The sequence below is a fragment of the Trachypithecus francoisi genome, unplaced genomic scaffold, assembly GCF_009764315.1.
Source record: "Trachypithecus francoisi isolate TF-2019V2 unplaced genomic scaffold, Tfra_2.0 Lachesis_group17, whole genome shotgun sequence".
In the NCBI taxonomy this organism is placed as follows: Eukaryota; Metazoa; Chordata; class Mammalia; order Primates; family Cercopithecidae; genus Trachypithecus; species Trachypithecus francoisi.
In genome coordinates, this window is record NW_022681462.1 from 33,995,220 (window position 1) to 34,018,134 (window position 22,915).

Sequence of the window (22,915 nt, forward strand, 5' to 3'; positions counted from 1 at the left end):
TCCATGGAATCTCAGCAAGTAGCTACTCAGGCATATGTGGAGACCTGGGAACCTTAGAGACCTGAGCTTTCTGGGCTTCCTGGAAAAAGTAGCTATACCTCCAGCAAAACAGGAGGTTAGACCCCCAATAATTACCCCTAGGAGACAGGCTGAGTCCAGGGGACCAAGCAACAATGGCCTTTGAGCCCATTTTCATGGCACCTCATAGGATAAGACACACTGGCTTGAAATTCCAGCCAGCCATTGGTAGCAGCATTGCACTTCCCTGAAATGGAGTTCCCAGAGGAAGGGGAGGGCCACCACCTTTGCTGCTTAGACGACTTAGCCATTCTGACCTTAGGGCTTTGGACAATCCAAGCTGATCAGGAACAGAAAGAATCCCCCAGCACAGCACAGCTGCCCTACAAAACACTGCTTCATTAAGCTGCTTAACTTGCCCTGCTAGCACATAGGAGTACAGTATGACCCTCTACCAGCACTGACTACTATTGCAAGCAGTGCCTTGGGAAGCACAGAGCCAGCAAGTCCCACCCTGGCAGTGCCCTACTTTTGAGATATGCTGTACAGAGAACAGAGGATCCTCCCACACACTCACTCCAGCTTGCCAAGCAGAGAAAGCACATACACCTGTGCTGGCAGGCACCCCACCCACAGCCAATACCACCTCCAGTGCAATGGTGGCACATACAATATCCAGGGCAAGCACCCCACCCATAGCCAACACCACCTCCAGTGCAATGGTGGCACACACAGTATCCATCAGGGGCTCCCCACTCCCTAGCTGCCTTGCCTCCACCAATGTGGTGAATCCCATCAGGGAGGCAGGCACCCCTACATCCACTAATGCTCCTCTGCAGCTGCCAAACTTCAGTACCCCCAGTACAGTGGACTCCAAACTTCAAGGAGCCAGAGAACAAAGTTGAGGCCCAATACGAGTCCCCCAGAGTTAGAGCATGCAGTCCAAAAGTTGGGAGCTGAGTGTTGGCCCCTGAAATCTTCCTGAAAGGAAGCTGGCTGAATCCACCTTATACCACAATTAAACTCTCAAGGTCATCAAATGGGATAAAAGAAAAAAAAAAAAAACTGTCTCCAAAGTTCAGCAACCTCAAAGATTGAAGGTAGACAAGCCCATAAAGATAAGAAAAAAAAAAAACAGCGAAGAACCCTGAAAACTCAAAAAGCCAAAGTGTCGTTTTCCATCCAAATCACCACATTGCCTCTCTAGCAAGGGTTTGGAATCAAGCTGAAGTTGAGATGGCTGAAATGACAGAAGTATAATTTAGATTATGGATAAAAACAAAGTTCCTTGAGCTATGAGAGTATGTTGTAATCCAATGCCAGAAAGCCAAAAATCATAATAAAACAATGTAGGAGCTGACAGACAAAATATCCAGTAGAGAGAAGAATATAACCACTGTGACACAACTGAAAAATACACTACAAGAATATCACAGTGCAATCACAATTATTAATAGCAGAATAGACCAAGCAGAGAAAAAAATTTCAGAGCTTGAAGACTGCCTTTCTGAGATAAGACAGGCAGACAAGAATGGAGAAAAAAGAATGAAATGGAATAAAGAAAACCTCTGAGAAATACGAGATTATGGGAAGAGACCCAATCTATGACTGACTGGTGTACCTGAAGGAGATGGGGAGAATGGAACCAACTTGGGGAACATATTTCAGAATATTATCTATGAGAATTTCCCCAACTTAGCTAGAGAGGCCAACATTCAAATTCAAGAAATGTAGAGAATCTCCATAAGATATTCCATAAGAAGGACACCCCAAGACACATAATCATCAGATTCTCCAAGGTTGAAATGAAAGAAAAAATGTTAAAGGCAGCTGGAGAGAAAGGCTAGTCACCTATAAAGAGATGCTCATTACACTAATAGCCAACCTCTCAGCAAAAGCCCTATAAGCCAGAAGAGATTGAGGACCAATACTCAACATTCTTAAAAAAAAAATTTCATCCTAGAATTTCATACCTGGCCAAACTAAGCTTCACAAGCAAAGGAGAAGTAAGGTATTTTTCAGATAAGCTAATGCTGAGGGAATTTGTTACCACTGAACCTGCTTTACAAGTGCTCCTGAAGGAAGCACTAAATATGGAAAAGAAAAACGACTACTAACCACTACCAAAACACACTGAAGCACACAGACCAGTGACATTGTAGGACAACCACATAAAAAGTCTGCAAAATAACCAGCTAACAGCATAATGACGGGATCAGACCACACACATAAATACTAACCTTAAATGAAAATGGGCTAGATTTCCCCAATTAAAAGACACAGAGTAGCAAGGTGGATTAAAAAACAAGACCCACTGATATGCTGTCTTCAAGAGACCCATCTCACATGCAATGATGCACTTAGGCTCAAAATAAAGGAGTGGGGAAAAATCTGCCAAGCAAAGAAAAAGCAGGGTTTGCAATAGTAGTTTCTGACAAAGCAGACTTTAAAACCACAAAGATCAAAGGAGACAAGCACAATGCATAAAGGTAAAGGGTTCAATTCACCAACATCTATCTGAAATACATATGCACCCAACACAGGAGCACCTAGACTCATAAAGCAAGTTCTTAGAGACCTTCAGAGAGACTCCCACACAACAATAGTGTGAGACTGTAACACCCCACTGACAAAATTAGACAGATAATCAAGACAGAAAATTAACAAAGACAATAATGGTGGTAGATTTAATACCCCACTGAAAATATTAGACAGATCATCAAGACAAAAATTAGCAAATATATATAGGACCTGAACTCAGCTCTGCATCAAATGGACCTGATAGATATCTACAGGACTCTCCACCCAAAGCAACAGAAAATACGTTCTTCTCATTACCACAGGACACCTAGTCTAAAATTGGTAACACAATCAGAAGTAAAACACTCCTCAGCAAATGCAAAATAACTGAAATCATAACAAACAGTCTCGGATCATAGTAAAATCAAATTAGAAATCAAGACTAAGAAATTCATTCAAAATAATGCAAGTACATTGAAATTGAATAGCTTTTTCCTGAATATCTACTGAGTAAACAATGAAATTAAGGCAGAAATCAAGAAGTTCTTTGAAAATAATAAGAACAAAAATACAACATACCAGAATCTCTGAGATGCAGCTAAAGCAGTGTTAAGAGGGAAATTTATAGCATCAAATGCCCACATCAAAAAATTAGAAAGATCACAAGTTAACAACGTAACATCACAACTAAAAAAACTAGAGAGCCAAAAGCAAACAAATTCCAATGGTAGCAGAAGACAAGAAATAACCAAAATCAGAACTGAACAGAAGGGGATAGAAACATGAAAAAACCATCCCCAGGTCAACAAATCCAGAAGCTGGTTTTCTGAAATATTAATAATAATAACAATAATAATGAAATAGACTGCTACTAGACTAATAATGATGAAAAGAGAGAAGAAATTAGCCCAATCAGAAAGGACAAGTGAGATATTACCATTGACTCCACAGAAATACAAACAACCATCAGATAATATTATGAACACCTCTATGTACATGTACTAGAAAATCTAGAATAAATAGGTAAATTCCTGGACACATACACCCTCCCAAACCTGAAACAGGAAAAAATTGAATCCCTTAACTGACCAATAATAAGGTCGGAAATTGAGGCAGTAATGAATAGCCTACAAACCAAAAGAAGACAGGACTAGATGGATTCACAGCTAAATTCTACCGGAAGTACAAAGAGGACCTTGTACCATTCCTAATGTAACTATTTCAAACTTTGAGGAGGAGGGACTCCTCCCTAACTCATTCTATGAGGCCAGCATCATCCTGATGCCAAAACCTGGCAAAGATTCAACGAAAAAGAAGAAAACTTTAGGCCAATATCTTGATGAACATTGATTAAAAAAAAAAATCCTCAGCAAAATATTGGCAAACTGAATAGAGCAGAACATCAAAAAGCTTATCTGCCACAATCAAGTAGGCTTTAACCCTGAAATGCAAGTTTACTTCAACCTATACAAATCAATAAATGTGATTAATCACATAAACAGCACTAGGGACCAAATCCACATGATTATCTCAATAGATGAAGTAAAGGGTTTCAACAGAATTCAACTTACATTCATGCGAAAAACTCTCAATAAACTAGATGTTGAAGATATGCACTTCAAAATAAGAGCCATACATGCAAACCTACAGTCAGCATCATACTGAACAGCCAAAAGCTGGAAGCATTCCCTTTCAAACTGGCACAAGACAAGGATACCATCTCTCACCCTCCTATTTAACACAGTATTATAAGTATTGGAATAGAGAGCCCAGAAATAAGGCCACACACCTACAACTATCTGGTTGTTGACAGAGCTGACAAAAATAAGCAATGAGGAAAGGATTCCCTATTCAATAAATGGTGCTGGGAGAACTGGCTAGCCATACACAGAAAATTAAAACTGGACCCCTTCCATATACCATATACAAAAATTAACCCAAGATAGATTAAAAACATAAATGTAAAACCCCAACACAGAAAAACTCTGGAATACAGCCTAGGCAATACCATTCAGGATACAGGCATGGACTAAGATTTCATGATGAAGATACCAAAAGCAATTGCAACAAAAGCAAAAGTTGACAAATGTGATCTAATTTAAACTAAAGAGATTCTGCACAGCAAAATAAACTATCAACAGAGTAGACAAACAACTTACAGAATGGGAGAAAACTTTTGCAAACTATGCATCTGACAAAGGTATAATATCCAGCATCTATAAGGAACTTAAACAAATTCATAAGAAAAAAAAAAAACACCATAAAAAAGTGGGCAGAGGACAATAATCAGACACTTCTCAAAAGAAGAGATTTATGCAGCCAACAAACACATGAAAAAATGCTCAACATCACTGATCATTAGAGAAATGCAAATCAAAACCACATTGAAATGCCACCTCACACTAGTCAGAAAGGCTATTATTAAAAAGTCAGAAAAAAAAGTAACAGAGGCTAGCAATGTGGAGAAAAAGGAACACTTTTACACTGTTTGTGGGAGTGTACATTAGTTTAACCATTGTGGAAAACATTGTGGTGATTTCTCAAAGACCTAATACCGTTTGATCCAGCGATCCCATTACTGGGTATATACCCAAAAGGATGTAAGTTATTCTCCTATAAAGACACATGCATGTGTATGTTCATTACAGTACTATTCACAACAGCAAAGACACAGAATTAACCCAAATGCCCATCAATGATAGAATGGATATAGATAATGTCATACATATACACCATGGAATACTGGGCAGTTATAAAAAGGAAAGAGATCATGTCCTTTGCAGGGACATGGATGGAGCTGGAGGCCAATATTCTCACCACACTAATGCAGAAACAGAAAACCAAATACCACATGTTCTTGCTCATAAGGTGGAGCTAAATGATGAGGTCACATGGACACATGGGGTGAACAACACTCCTTGCGGCTTATTGGAGAGTAGAGGATGGGAGGAGCGAGAAGATCAGCAAAAATGATTAATGGGTACTAGGCTTAATAACTGGATGATAAAATAATTGGTACAACAAACCCCTTAACACAAGCTTACCTATGAAACAAACTTGTACATGTACCCCTGAAATTGAAAGTTAAAAAAATAAAAATTTAGATTAAAAAATAATAATTTGAAGAACAGGGCCACAATCAATGTTCATTCAACCAGAATACACCCTTGGCACTGCACTAATCTGTGGTTTCAAAATTAATTTACAAATTTGGCAAGTGCTCAAAAATATAAGAGCTACCTCTTTAGAGGCCTTACTATGTGTTAAACTTTCTAAACACTTTATATTCATTATTTTCATTCCTCTGATGTAGGTATGACTACTTCCTCAAAGGTATACAAAAGTAATAATCTGCTCAAAATTATTCCGTGGCAAAAAGATTAAAAACCAAGAATTCTAACTCCAGAGTTTATGCTTTTATCTGCTATCTTTTAACTCTTTCTCAAAAAAAAGTTTTAGGGAATTAAACAATTTGTTGAGCTGTGAAGAACTGCTGGACATTAAAAAATAATGTCAGATGACTGATGAACATATAGAATGTGTGTTTGTGTGTGTGTGTGTTTGTGTGTGTTTGATGTTCCCAATCATGCAAATGCTACCAGCACTATTTACAATAGCAAAGATATAGAATCAAACTAAGTGTCCATCCATGGGTGAATGAATCAAGAAAATGGGGGATATAGACACAATGGAATACTACTCAGCTGTAAAAAATATCCTATCTACGTAGATAAACCTGGAGGATATTATGTTAATTGAAATAAGCCAGGCACAGAAATACAAATACTGTGTATTCTTCTGCATATATGGAATCTAAACAAATTAATATCATGGAAGTATTATAAAAGAACGGTTGTTACCAGAGCCTGGGGTTTTTAAGAGGTAAGGGATGTTGTGAAGATACTGGTCAAAGGATACATAATATAGTTAAATAAGCTCAAGAGACCTATTGTACAACATGGTGACTATAGTTAATGATGATATATTGTATTCTTGAAAAATGTTAAGACATCCATCCATTAAGTGGACGTTAAATATTCTCACAAGAAAAGTGATGTCTATGTGGGGTAAAGCATTTGTTAATAAGCTATATTTAAGCATATAAAAATGCATACATGCTTCAAAACATCATATGTTATACGATATATACAATTTTATCTGTCTATTTAAAAATAAATTAAAATGGTTGACAGTGAATCATTCTATATAGCTGCATGCTTTTTTTCCAGTAGTGATCAGATGCTGATTCTCAAATTATGTAGGGTGGATGGCGTCTATGATGAATGATTTGGTGTTTTGCTGGGTGTGTATATACCAGAAAACAAAACAAACAAAATTAATTGGGGAGGGCTGGCAACAGAATTATTTGGTTGCTGAGGAGTATTAAACAGAGTACATAGGAAAGGAAATGCTAGCAGGAACAAAGCAATCCTTTTGAAGAGAATTGCGGGTCCAGGTACTGGGAGCACAAGAGGATAAGGAACTAAGTGAAACATAAAAATAAAAGAAAAGGATATTAGAGTTTATGACTTAAAGATGGAGAATTATGTTAAAATTCAGACTTTGACCATGAATATGGAAAACACAGGGTGAGACTGTCGAATCAGTAATCATGGTGTTTTTATTTTAGGTTGTATAATAATAGAGTTATGTTGAATTTAGTTACAACTTAAGCGATTTGTTTCACAGATGTAAAAGGCTATGTTTTGAACCTTCTATAAAATAACTATCTGATTTTGTAATGTTTACCTGGGTGCTCTGTCTAGTGACTGTAGTAGCAAACAATTGTTATAAATAATTATAACAATAGTTTTTTAATATAAAATGTTGTAGATGTATATCAGATATTTTGTTAATTTTGTTTTGCAGAAGTCAAATACAGCTATTTTTTTCCTGCCTCAAAGTGTGATGTTATTGTGGCTAACACAGTGGAGTGTAGCATGGTCTAAAAATCTGATCTAAGGCCAGGCAGGGTGGCTCACACCTGTAATCTCAGCACTTTGGGAGTCCGAGACAGGTGAATCACGTTAGATCAGAAGTTCAAGAACAGCATGGCCAACATGATTAAAACCCATCTCTACTGAAAATACAACAATTAGCTGGGCGTAGTGATGGGCACCTGTAATCCCAGCTACTTGGGAGGCCAAGGCAGAAGAATCCCTTGAACCTGAGAGGCAGAGGCTGCAGTGAGCCGAGGCCACGCCATTGCACTCCAGCCTGGGCAACAAGAGTGAAACTCCATCTCAAAAACAAACAAACACACACACACACAACAAAAATCCTGATGTAAAATTATCATTATAGTTTTTACCTTAATCTCTTTCAATCTCAGTTTCCTTGTTATGTGAGGAGGGAAGATAGTATTGATTGCCTATTCAGTAGCAACCCTCAACTCTTTATACTTCTAGCTGAGGGAGTCATTTTCCCACAATAGAGGTCAAATATATGAAGACTCACTTCATTCAGCTTCCTCTTATGTAAAGTTTGGCTTTATGAGCAAATCATGACCAGTTACTCTTGAGTGAGCTTCTGCTAAGAGTAGAAATAGGAATAGGAGTGTTGTGGAAAGATGCTCCTCATGATTAAACAGAAAAATTTTATAAAAAACAACTTGTTTCCTTTATGCTTTAGAGGATGCCTTGTGTGGGTTTGATGGGTGTTTCTGCAGCTGTAATATGAACAAAGAGAGATATTATTGATATACTATAGGTAGAAAGTTGAAAATAACCTACAATTACCTACTACAGACATAGGGAAAAAATTGCACATATTATTAACTCATTTTAATGAGATATTTTATTCCTCTCAGCCAAGTGTCCTAACCAAAGAAATAATTTAAATGAAAAAGAGAACATCACCTGCACTGGTAGTATGTAGTTAATACTGCTTAATTTAAAATAATTTTTTACCAACTTTATATGATGCAAATTTAAGTACAAACTAAAAATGGAGCCTATGTACAATATAACTCATCATTTTATCATAATCTACACTTGTGTTAGCACTACCTATAATTAAATGGCTAATTTGGCTTTTAGAACAGTCATAATATAACAATTAATGTTATTAGGCTTGTTTACCAGGTTAAGTTAAAAAATGAAGTTCTGTATTAAGGCTAAAAGAGAAGATGAAGTGTATGAGTGCTAATAGTAATACAACTTTGGAAGAGAAGAACACACTTTCAATCAAACAGTAAGAGTTTGATCAAAAAATAAGAATATACCTAAATATCTATGCCTTTTGGCTAAGATCAAGTGTAGTATCTGTTCTTATAAGTTAAAAATACTAAAAAAGTACTTTTCTTCATTTTTAAATAAGAACATAACCTTACCTGCCTTCAAAAATGGCTATTTTCATATAATGTTAATTTAAAAATAATAAAAGAAAAAGGCATCGTGCATCAGGCAAATTGCATTAATTGCATTCATTGCAAATTGTATTAATTGCATTGAAGGTTAAATCCTATTCTTTCTTTTTAATATGTCACCCTACATTTTAAATACAAACTTAAAATGCAATTAATAGTGATACTTTTTCTCCATAGCTTTGAAGTGCAAAATTAGAAAATGGCTAGAGGATGTTGCTACATAACCTTCTTAACGCTCTAGTTTGGACTATGGACCCTTATGCAAGCAGACTAAATGTACTATTTGGGGTACTCCAGCCTATTTCTAGGAAGATGATTGTCTAATCATTTCAGAGAAAATGTCAGAGCGTTTTCCCAGCAGATATGGGTAATACACAGCACAGCTGCAAATGTAAATTCTTCCAGACATGACTTCAGCCCTGAGAATCAGCTTTACTTCCTTCCTTAAAAGCTCTTTATAATCAAAAAGTAAGTAAGCATGTAAAGGTGATATATACGTTAATTAGCTGGAACATGATTATCACTTCACAATGTAGAGGTATCTTAACAACATTAAGGGGTGCACCTTCAATATATACAATATTTATATTTCAATTATATTTCAGTAAAGCTGTCTAAAAAAAGAAAAAAAAATAGCCATAAGAAAAATAAAAAATAAACAAGATTTTACCTGCCCATAAAATTTTGGAATAATAAGTTCTCTTTATTTATATAGATACCTTTGAGGACTTTATAAAGCAAGGAAAATCTTGAATTCAGAAATGAAATGAGATATTTAAACTGGATGTTTGAAAGTTTCTAATTTCTTGCAGAGTAAGAAATGACACTTGCTATTTCTTTGTCTGCCAGGATCATATACAAATAATAATTTATTTAAATATGTGAATTAATTGTGTTTGTAATAGAGAAAAGTTTGTGGTCACTGAATTATTTTATTTTAGAGTTAAATCTTTTAGTGTAACTGTGTGAGAATGAATACTATACATTTTTTGTAAGACAAAGTTGACTAATGCTTAGCGTATTTCTTAGAAAATGTCTTTTTATATAGGCCTCCATGTCTTTCCTCTCCAGTCTGAGGCACCTCATGGTGCATTTAAGCTTTGTCTTTTACTTTTGTTGACATATGATTTTGAAAGTTACTAACTGATAGATGTTACAAGCAAGTTGAGAGGGCAGTGAGTTACTAAGATTACACTTTCAAGCCATCAAATAGAGACCATGTATTCAGCTATAAATTCCTCTCTGATTACCCGTAAAATCATTGTTTATACACCTATTTTATATTTAAACAATGTTATTTCTTTCATTTTCTAGTTGATTTAAATCCTTTCTTCTTTCATGTAACACGTTGTAGTAATTAACATGATAATGGGCATATAAAAGTCCATAATACATTTGTGTTGAATTGAATTAAGAAACTCATGATATAGGACCATGAAATGAGGAATTGATCCAAGAGGTGAACAGTTGTCTTCTAATCCAGGATCTGTTTCTAATGAACCGTATATTGTCTAGTTTTGGTTTACTTTTTAAATTATTATTACTATTATTTAACTGGATTTGCCTTTAAAATATTTTTATGAACAGAAGTCACATCTTTTAAGTTTGAGAGCTTATGTTGTCTATTATTTTATTAAATGTTACCCATATTTTATTTTTTTCTAGTTGAACTAGTGGGACACTTAAGAGAAGCATTTTAAGATAGCTAACTTAATTTTTATTTTCATAATTGCCATTTGTTTACAAGCTGCATTCTCAAAATTTTCTAGGTCGACTAAATTTATTTTTCAAATGTATCCACCCTGAATGATTGGGGCAATTATTTTCACTATTATGATTTTGTTTGTTTGTTTCCAAAACCTCTCCTTAGTTCTTCATCTAAATTTCCTATTTATGATTCAGGTTGTGATGTCCTCTCTTATTAACAGGAGTCACTGTGGATTCAGATCAACTTCTAACCACTGTTATCCTTCTTAGCTACCCTTTAGTCATAGGTATGTTCACTGGCTTTTTCCTAGAGCATGAAGTCCATATTTAGCACCTGTTCTTTCATGAGTATATTTCATAACCTGCTTTTTCATTAATATATTCCATAACCATTTATCACATTTCCATACCTGGTCAAGTTCTGTGCAGGTATTCGGTTACTTCAAGAAAAGTTTCAACTATATTTTTTATTATTGTTACTTCATCTGTAGAAACTCTGAAGAATTTCATGAATCAGATTTTCTTTATCATTCAGTTACGAAATTGAAAAGTATAGATTTCCTTCATCCTCCGGGATCTTATAATGCTTTGAAAAGCATAAGTAATCTGGCTCCTCTTTAATCTCCAAACATATTTAAGGTAGGTTATTTTTTGGTAGTACTCTGGTAATTTTTTTTATGTATGTTTAGTTTGGACTCTACTATTTCAAGACTGCTCTTGAGTAAGTCCTTTTATTTTTTCGTATACTCACCAGATTTGTTCTTTGCTCTTACTAAAGCTAACATCAACTCTTGAGCTATATTTTTTATGTTCCTCTGAAACATACTTTAGTTGCTTCTGTTTGTTGTTAACATATTTGCATAGTTCCCATGACAACCTGAATCTTCTTTCTGAGGCATTTTGAGCATAGGCTTTCTTTACTGCATATAGGCTTGCTTTATTAATATGTGGTTCTTTGCATTGTTAAAATCTTATTCAAATTTTTCTTCGCCTTGGTCTCTACTGTGCATGCTTAACTTTTTACATAATAAGTACTTATTGTGCATCTTACTCAGTGGTTGATAAAATTTATCACAATCTGGGATATCAATACGTAGGACCATGAATATACTATGGTGATAGGAGTTAGAGTTTGGTTAGATGTGTAGAGATGAAAACATAAACACACACTCATACTACTGGGATAATCTTAATTTTTCCCTGGTAATATTTAAATAGATGCAGGGCAATTAATTTTCTTATTAAACTTTTAATGACAAATCAGCATTCATCTTTATATGGCACTAAATATTAGAAAATGAAAACTATACTATTAATCCAACACGTGTGGAACATAAACCTAGTTTTAAAATATTTTGAAACATTCTCACACATCTGTTTCCAAAAATGTTGATGAGAGTCCTAAAGGAAAGCAGACACCACTCTTTTGTTGTTGTTGTTGTTGTTGTTGTTTTTTCCCAGTATCAGTTATGACAAACCGATTTAAAATCGCTTATTGCCTACTCCTCCGTAAGCCACATAGCACTTGTTATTATGTCTATCCTCATTCAGACCCTTTGAAGCTTTACAGGTGCGGTCACCCTTATAACTGCTCATGGACTCACTTCATCCTTACTATTCTGCCTAGCAAATTCAAACTACGAACGAGTCTATAGTCGAACCACATTACTCACCCAAGGCCTTCGAACACTTCTCTCACTAGTAGCCTCATGATGACTTCTAGCAAATCTTACTAACCTTGCCTTGACCCCTACCATTAATCTAGTAGGGGAACTCTTTGTGACTATGGCCTCAATCTCCTGATCAAATATCAGTATTATGCTTATAGGACTTAATATGCTAATTACAGCCCTTTAACACCCTGAATATGCTAATCACAACACAATGAGGGGCACTTTTATATTATATTAACAGTATCAAACCTTCCTTTACACAAAAAATTACATTAATACTTATACATCTAGAGCCTATCTTCCTACTATCCTTAAACCCCAAAATTATTTTGGGGTTTCCATGCTGTAGCTATCATTTAACCAATACATTAAATTGTGGATCTAACAATAGAAGCCTGCAACTTCTTATCTATGGAGAAAGTATGCGAGAACTGCTGACTCATTCCTCCATGCCTAACAACATGGCTAACATAAAATGGCTTTCTCAACATTTAAAGAATGAGAGTCATCTGTTGGTCTTAGGAACCAAAAACATTGGTGCGACTCCAAATAAAAGTAACAAACATGTATTCTTCCACTGTTACAACAGCCCTAATCCTCTTAATCTTAGCAAATACTATTACCTTAACCAACCCCTGCAAAAAAGGTTCATACCCAAATTACGTAAAAACATCTATCACATGCGCCTTCATCTTTATCCTCATCCCTACAACAATATTTATATGCACAGACCAAGAAGTCATTATCTCAAATTGACATTGAATGACGATCTAGATTCTCAAACTCTCACTAACCTTCAAACTAGACTATTTCTCTACAATATTTATCCCAGTTGCACTATAGCACTACCCATTACCTGATCTATTGTAAAATTCTCAATGTGATATATAAACTCAGACCCTAACATTAATCCATTTTTCAAAGATTTACTTATTTTCCTCATTGCAATATTAATTTTGATTCCTGCCAACAACCTCTTTCAGCTCTTTATTGGATAAGAAGTCATAGGAATTATGTCTTTCTTACTAAATGGCTGATGGTACGGGCGAGCAGATGCTAATACATTAGCCCTCCAAGCTGTTCTGTACAAATGCATCAGCGATATTGGCTTTATTTCAGATATAGCATGGTCCCCCTGTCCTCCAATATATGAAAATTTCAACTAACATTAATTCTAGATCCTACCCCCAACTCTGTTCCTTTAATTAGCCTTCTCTTAGCAGCAACAGGAAAGTCAGCTCAATTCGGCCTCCATCCCTGACTTCCACCCACCATAGAAGGTCCAACCCCAGTCTCAGCCCTACTCCACTCCAGAACTATCATTGTAGCAGTTTTCCTCCTCATTCGCTTCTACCGTTTAATAGAAAATAATTTATCAATCCAAACATTTACATTATGTCTGGAGGCTGTTACTACCTTATTCACAGCAATCGGTGCTCTAACACAAAATGACATTAAAAGAATCACAGTATTCTCCACCTCAAGCCAGCTAGCCCTTATAAGAGTCACAATTGGCATTAATCAACCACACCTAGCATTCCTTAACATTTGCACACACACCTTTTTTAAAGCTATATTATTTATAGGTTCAGGGTCCATAATCCATAGCCTCAATGTTGACTACCACATCCGAAAACCAGGAGGGCTATTCAAGACATTACCCTCACTTCCTCCTCCCTTATTATCAGCAGTCTTGCACTTACAGGTATGCCTTTCCTCACAGGCTTTTACTTTAAAGACCTCATCATTGAAACTGTAAACATGTCATACACCAATGCCTGAGCCCTTTTTATTACTCTTATTGCCACCTCCTTGACAGCTGTCTATAGTACCTGTATTATTTTCTTCACTCTAATAGGACAACCTTACTTCACAAGTCTGATTACTATTAATGAAAATAACCCCTTCCTAATTAACTTGGTTAAGCACCTAACAATAGGCAGCATCTTCACAGGATTCCTTATCATCAACAGTATCATTACTGCTTCATTCCCCCAAACAAACATGCCACTCCACCTGAAACTCACAGTCCTACGTGTGACCATCTTAGGCTTCTCGCTAGCAATGGAGCTTAATTTTATAACTAATAACCTTAAACTAAAATACCCACTACAGACATTCAACTTCTTCAATATACTAGGATTTTATTCTGCCACAATTCACCATACAGCCTCCCATTCAGCCCTATTCATAAACCAAAATCTGGCCTCACTGCTAGTAGACATAGTATGACTAGAAAACTCTATACCAAAGACCATCACACAAACCCAAATTTCAGCCTCCATTACCATATCTACTAAAAAAGGCCTAATTGAAGTCTACTTTCTTTCCTTTTTTATTCCATTCCTTCTAACCCTACTCCTTATTATCTAATCTATTACCATGAGAAATTTCAATCACAACATAAATACTAATAAATAATGATCAACCAACAGCTACCACTAACCAACACCCGTAAGTGTACAAGGCAGCCACACTCACAGAATCTTCACCCAACAACCCCATCCTCTTGCCCTCAAAAATCATTCAACTCTCTATGCTATTGAAATCAATCTTGATCCCCACTCCCTCATGCTCAACTATTCACCAAACCAGCATCAACTCCATTAATATTCCTAATAACAAAGCCCCTCAGAGGTCAATACTTGACCCTCATGTTTCAGGATACTCCTCAGTAGCCATTGCCATAGTGTAGTCAAAAACAACCATCATGCCACCCAAATATATAAAAAAGACTATCAACCCCACAAAAGCTCCACCAAAATTCAACACAATACCACAAACCACAGCACCTCTAATAATTAGCCCTAGACCTCCATAAATAGGAGAAGGTTTTGAAGAGAAACCTACAAACCCTGTAACCAACAGGACTCTTAATAAAATATAGAATATACCATTATTCCCATATGGAGTATAATCATGATTAATGATACAAAAAATCATCATTGTATTTCAACTATCAGAATGCCAATGACCAATATCCACAAAACACACCAATAATAAAAATTATGAATTACTCACTCATTGATTGTCCCACACCATTTAATATTTCTACCTGATGAAATTTCACTTCATTTCTTGGTGCCTGCCTAATCCCCCAGGTCATTACAGGACTATTTTTGGCCATGCACTACACATAAGACACCTCAACCACCTTCTCTTAAGTCACTCACATTTGCTGATATGTAAACTGTGGCTGAATGATCTACCCTTTTGATGCTAACAGCACTTCATTATTTTTCATCTGCCTCTTCTTACACGTTGTCCAGGGCTTATACTATAGATCATTTAAATTTCTGGAAACCTGAAATATCAGCATTATCCTCCTACTCACAACTATGGCAACAGCATTCATAAGCTACCTGCTCCCATGAGGCCAGATATCATTCTGAGGCGCCACAGGAATTACAAATCTGCTATCAGCCATCCCATGTATTGGAACTGACCTTGTGCAATGAATCTGAGGTGCATTCTCAATTGACAAAGCCACCCTTACATGATTTTTCACTTTCCATTTCATCTTACTCTCCATCATTACAGTTCTAGCAGCTGTTCACCTTTTATTCCTTCATGAAACAAGATCCAGTAACCCTTCAGGGGTTTCATCTGACTCCAACAAAATTACCTTCCACCCCTACCATGCAACCAAAGATATTTTAGGTTAAATTTTTCTCCTCCTCCTTCTAATAACTCTAATGCTATTTTCACCTGACCTCCTGGGCAACCCAGATAACTACACTTTAGCCAAACCCCTCAACACCTCATCCCACATTAAGCCAGAATGATACTTTTTGCTTGCCTGTGCAATATTATGCTCCATCCCTAATAAACTAGGAGGCACACTGGCCCTTGTATTCTCCAATCTCATTCCAGCAGTTATTCCTGTACTTTACACGTCTAAACAATAAAGTATAATATTATTTATTATGTTGAGTCAATGTCTATTCTGAATTTTAGTGGCCGACCTATTTACACTCACATGAGTTGGAGGGCAGCCAGTGGAATACCCTTTTATTACCATCAGGCAGACAGCATCTATGAAGTACTTTTCTACCATCCTCACCCTTATACCACTCACTGGCCTAATTGAAAATAAACTACTTAAATGTAGATGCCCTTGTAGTATAATTCAATACTCGGGTCTTGTAAACCAGAAATGGAGGATCTCCCCCACCGGACAACTCAGGGCAAAAGCCTTCCCATTCACCAGTAACACCAAAGTTGAAATTTTAATTAAACTGTTCCCTGAATTCTTTCTCAGCATATACTTTGACTATCATGTCAGTATTAATAAACCAGCACTATTATAACGGTGCTTTTATGTACTTCATGCATTACTGCTAGTCCCCATGAATAATATATAGTACTATCATTGCTTGTTCATACATAGTACATTCATACATAACAATACATTAAAAACCTAGTCCATATGCCTATAAGCGTGTATTAGCAATTTTTTAATCAACTGTCACACATCATCATTATTGAATGTACAATAAGACCTGCCTCACATGGATATTGACCAGTACTGTAAATCCTTAATATTGCTTAGTACCTATGTTCATTCATCGGACATAGCACATTTCAGTTAAGATATTCCTCCTAAACATGAATATCCCCTACCAGTTTTTGGTCTCTTAAGCTACCAACCTCCGAGAAATCATCATCCTGCTTGGGAGTGCTACCCTCCTTGCTCCAGGCCTATGAAACTTGGGGGTGACTATGCTGAAACTATACCTGGCATCTGGCCCTTACTTCAGGGTCATAAAATTAAGATCACCCACATGTTCCCCTTAAATAAGACATGTCGAGATACTAATGACTACTACCCTGTTAACCAGTCACGGGAGCACTGTCATGCATTTGCTATTTTTAACTTTGGGGTTGCTGTCATTCAGCATGGCGGAAGCCTGATTCCTGACAAAATCATTGTGGTTGATGTTATATTGAATACTCCAGACTGACATAACAACCATGAGGTTTTAACAATTAATCAATAGACACTCACGCACGCATGTACACTCAAGCAAGCACATACACTTATGCACGCATGTACACTCACGCACACATGCTCAATTTCAAGGACTATTTCAGATTAAATCTGCAAGTCCCCTCTCCTCATCAATGACTTCATCATCAACCTAGGTAAACGTACCCTTGCCAAACTCCCAAAACAAGAGATGAAAATGCAAGCCAATCAGAGCCCAGATATCATATTTTAGCCATGAACACCCCAACAGCTACGCCTCAACTGATATCATTTTCTAAAAAATCTTAAAGCCCTCCTACCAAACAAATCTTCCATTATGCATAACAACTATATTAACTTAACTTTTGCCCTAATATTAATATAATACCTTGAGCAAACCCCTTTGAATGCTCTGCCCCAATATACCATACCTCTAAATCAACCATACTCTAATTATGAATAACCCTGTCAATCAAATCTCTGCCAATTCAACTTTAAAGAACCTGAATTTCCAGAACTATAAACAACTATTTTTATTTATTTATTTATTTCTCATATTTTAATTTTCCACTTAAGTATTCTATGCAGTTAATGTAGCTTAGCCATTCAAAGCAAGACACCAAAAATGTCTACACAGGTCCACACAACTCCATAAACAGATAGGCTTGGTCCTGGCCTTTTTATTAGCTCTTATTAAGATTACACATGCAAGCATTCCCACCCCAGTGATATCAATGTGATGCAACAACCGTAGATCAAAGAGCCTTAAAGTCACTATGTGATGCTTTAATCCTGAAAAGCTGTCCCTATGTTTAATCTTACAGCAAATTTTGTTGGAAATTTAAGAAAACCTAATCAATTGTTAACTTGAATCAGTATCTATTCAACTGAATCCTTAAACAGAGACTATATGAGCACCTCGCTAGAGTATTATCTTCAATATCTGCTGCATACTAGAGAACACAGCTTAAGACACATATTGAAATGGAGCATTCTACTATTCTGTCCATTCTTCCCAAATTACTAGACTAGTATTAGAGCCTACATGTGCAAAGAGACCACAACTGCTATATGAAATATTATATCCTATTTCATAAAACCATTTGCTATCAAAGAGTTGAGGAAAATAACAAATAATCAAATAACATCTAAAAGGGAAATACAAAGCAAGGAATAGCTCATTGTTACTGAAGAAAATTGTAAATTTTTGGACTGAAAAATTGAGATCTTTGGCAACATAAATTGTAAATTGTCTGTTTAAGCTAGTACTAGCTCTCAAAAATATTTGCTGTTATTTTGAGAGAGCAATGTTTCTTTTTTTCCCATATAAAGATTTAAGTATCAAATTATAGAAGTATGTTTTTTACTTAGTTATATGGTCATGTGTTTTTTTGTTTAGTTTAGTTTAGTTTTGTTTTTTTTGTTTGGTTGATTTTTTTTTTTTTTTTTTTTTTTTTTTTGAGATGGAATCTCGCTCTGTCACCCAGGCTGGAGTGCAGTGGCACCATCTTGGCTCACTGCCAGCTCTGCCTCCCAGGTTCATGCCATTCTCCTGCCTCAGCCTCCCCAGTAGCTGGGACTACAGGTGCCCACCACCACGTCCAGCTAATTTTGTTTTTGTCTTTTCAGTAGAGACGGGGTTTCACCGTGTTAGCCAGGAAGGTCTCGATTTCCTGACCTCGTGATCTGCCCGCTTCGGCCTCCCAAAGTGCTGGGATTAGAGGCGTGAGCCACCGCGCCTGAGCTTATGTGTTTTTTAACTATTATTTTTGAAGTATACTTAGGAGATGAGAAGATACAAGAAGAAATGATGAAGAACATACTAACATAGTCTCCATTTTCTAACCGTAGAAGAGATTATAAAGAGGAATGGGCAGAGTTTCGATGGCCTAATGAACAGTGATATTATTTTATTTATTATGTGGTGTTACATAACATAGAATTAAAGTAGTAGACTGTTGTGTTCTGAACTCATTGTTGGGAGTTACTGGGTATAAACACATTCCTTAAAGTGGTGTTGTGATTTTCGCTGAAGGAATTGTTATCTTGGGCCATAGTTACCATCATTATGGAAAGGTTGATGAACAGTCCAAAAATAATGACAGATGAGGTAGGGCTTAAACTAAAAGGAAGGAGCTGCTTTCAGTGGCTTATGTCTGTAATCCCAGCACCCTGGGAGGCCGAGGCAGGGAGATTGCTTGAGATCCAGTGTTCGAGACCAGCCTGGGCAATGAAGTGAGACACTGTCTCTACAAAATGTTAATTGTGTGTGGTGGCAAACATTTGTAGTCCCAGCTATTAAGAAGGCTGAGGCAAGGGGATCACTTGAGCCCAGGATTTTGAGGTTACAGTGAACTGTGACCGTACCACTGCACTGCAGTCTAGGAGACCTAGTGAGATCTGTCTTAAAAAAATGACAGTAACATAAAAGAAAGGTAAAACTTTTCTCTAGAATCTCACTTCCCAGATGAAATCCAAGGTATATGAAGATACCAGTACATTACTTTTCAATAGGAGAGTGCACCTCTGCAACATATGGGGCATTATCAGAATAAAGAGACCAAAGTTAAGCTAAAACTGACCTTTTGAGAAATAAAATAGCCCACATATTTACTTTCTTTGTTGTATATCCATGCTTGCTATAGAAAGTATCAATTTGTTCTCTGGAGTCTTTGTAGTGATTGAAGGGAAAGATATGTGGCTGTGTTTGGAAAAATGAAGTAAATTTTAAAAAATCAGAAATCATAAGGATTTTGTCAGATGTTTAAACTCCCCGAGGAGTATCTATACACGAATTCCAAAAATTGTAGGAGAAAGAGAAAAAAACTCAACTCCTTGTATACAGCAGCAAAGAGTTCAGTGGCCATTGAAATTCAGTTTACTTATGGCAATGTGATTTTTCAGCTTGATGAAATGGGGTCATATATCATATAAAATTATGAGAGGTCTAAATAATGTCATAGAATCTATTTTTTTAAAAAGTAAATTTAATCACAAATGAAAATATATTTACAGCCAAAAATCTTGCAATATAAAAGTATGTAAAAAGATTAAAATTAACCAGAGATTTTGTAGGAAGGGGTTAGCAAATTTATTTTTCACTAGTCTACATCTACAAAATGAGAAAAGGTGCCTTAGATTTAGAATAAACGTTCATTTCTGCTGATAAATGCCATTGTCCAGATAATAATTCTGTGTTTGCCTCTTTTACTGTAATAGGTCCTGCAGTTTTTTTTTCATTTTGTGTGTAACTACCCTTATCCATCCACATTCCGTGTGACGCTTGGCTTCTGAATGCCTCCCACTGGGACAGACTCTTCTGGTCATCTGATAGGTTTTTAGTCCCTTCTAATGCTTCTGCTTTGCTCACTTTTTTCCTTGGCAATCCTTAATGCTTGTGACATTTCAACTGATTGATGCCAGTTAGAAAAATACAAGCAGGGCAGAACCCTTCTTCTGAAGATAACTCAGTCATTCATTTTAGTTTAATATTTGCACCCTACTCTCTCTCTCTCTCTCCCTTTCTCTCTCTCTTTCTCACACACACACACACACACACACATACACACACACAAGCTTTCTGCTTATACATCATTTACACTGAACTTCCCAGGCAGTAAAACATGCCTGATCATTTGACCAGTTCTTAAAATCATTCCACTGGGATTATCTACCAGGCCATTTTAAGCACTCATTTAGAAAATAGGCATGGGGAAACTCATTTGTAATACATTCCAATTATTGTAGAGTAGTCTATAGTCCAAGTATTCTTGAACTCTGAAATACTCGGCATCATTAAATTTACCTCTTTTAGCAGCTAAACATCAGTGGAGTTATCTGCTGAGTCATTAAAATGAAGTACTCTTTTTTAAAGAGATGAAATGTTGATGTGTTTTCAAAGTTTCCTGTAATGAAAGCTGATTTTTAAACTTTGTGTCTAATTTATTTCTGCTGATATATGTGAGCTCCAGGCCTCTCTATGGCCTTTAGAGTTTGCTCAGTAACATACTTCAGAATTTACTACCAAGTTGATAGCATTTTTAATTTAGTGAAGCAAAATGGTAATGTAATAGTGTCCCTAAAGAAAAAAACAGTGTCATTATTTCGCGGGTGTTAAATTCCTCTAATGAAATCAATTCCAATTTATGCTCCTTTTGTTATAATATATAACTTTCTTTAAAGCAAGAATATTCAGCTGCCTGTAATAATGGCATTGCATGCTTCCACTCTCAGTGTCCTTGCTAATGGGATTGATGACTGAGAGACAAAGCCAAGATTTGAGGGGTTGTGTGTAGGCTAACCATATTTGCTTTGAATAAAGAAAACATCGACAAATAGATCTTCTCTTTTTGCCTTTGAAGAATGCAGGAAAACCTTCTTTTCAACAACAAATGCAAATAACAGAAAACCAGGAACTGGGGAGAGAGCTGATATTACTGAAAACCAAGGTAATGGCAGAACTATGCTCATGTTTCCCACCATTCACTTTTTTTAGAGATGCTGCAGCTGTTTTTGATGGGTCATTAGTGTTTAATCTGAAAAGAAAATACACTCTAATGTTTTCTGTGACTAAAAGCATCATAAACTGGATTGAACATGAATAGAAGTTACACATTCAGTCATTTGCAATATGCTTGGGTACCAGGAATAGGGATATAATGATGGCCCTCGTGCCGTTTGGACTAGGCAAGTTATTGATCTTAAGAAAATTTCCTCTTACCTAGCAATTATGTAATATCCAAATTATGAGGCTAAGTAAATTATTTCTCTAAATTTGCCTAAAAGGCAAAGCACAAGATGGAAGATTCTGGCTTTGTACCTTCTGGCACACACAAAAATCTGGTTAAAAGTATTTTATTTCTCTTATAACATTTTGTCTATACAAGTTGGCAAACAGAAACAAGATTGTTTTCTCCAAAATTGTCAAAGAATGAAACCTGTGTTTTAATTACCTGGTTCTTACTTCAAGAGGGGTGATGATCCCATGCCACGTGACCTGTGCTCAGTGGCCTTAAATTTGCCTTCTTGTTGCTGAGGGTAGTTTCAAGTCACAATGAGCTTGTTCTCTCCCAGTTCTCATGTACTTATTTCAAGGAAAGTTCTCCTTAAAATTATTTTAGTAGATTTGAGCAGTTTAAAGCAAGATGCATATGGAAGCTCCAAACTCTTCCTATAAAATATTTTTGGAGAGAGAAGAAAATTTCAGTGTCACTGCTTTGTTCTCAACACTTGTCACCTCATTCCGCCTTTTCTTTTTTCTAATGAGTATATGGTTGAGAAAGCACTTGGTGCTTCTTTTTTCAGAAACATGTCAATCTAAGAGCTGTTGCAAAGGAGTCCCACATGCCGTAGAATGCCCTGGTCATGATGTTAGCTTGTTGAAATTAATCCCATCAGTGGTTTACAATCAACCCACTGTAAATACTTAAAGCTTAAATGCATAACAGTTTTCCTCTGAATTCACACAGTACGTTTTACATATCTATTTGATGTCACTTGAAACATTCTTTAATGGCAACATAATAAAATAATTGCCAATCATGAGTTAATCCTGTAGTAGCAAGTACCTGCTCTGTGCAAGGAGATCTGATATCTGTGCTCTGTGGAAGGAGATCTGATATCTGATATACTGAGCATCCCAAACACGTATTGGGCCACTTT

At 36.3% G+C, this 22,915-nt stretch overlaps 1 pseudogene; it reads left to right on the forward strand.

The window, feature by feature from the left end:
- The first annotated feature begins 8,765 nt into the window (after positions 1-8,765).
- LOC117063191 lies at positions 8,766-8,874 on the forward strand (annotated as a pseudogene).
- Positions 8,875-22,915: the final 14,041 nt, after the last annotated feature.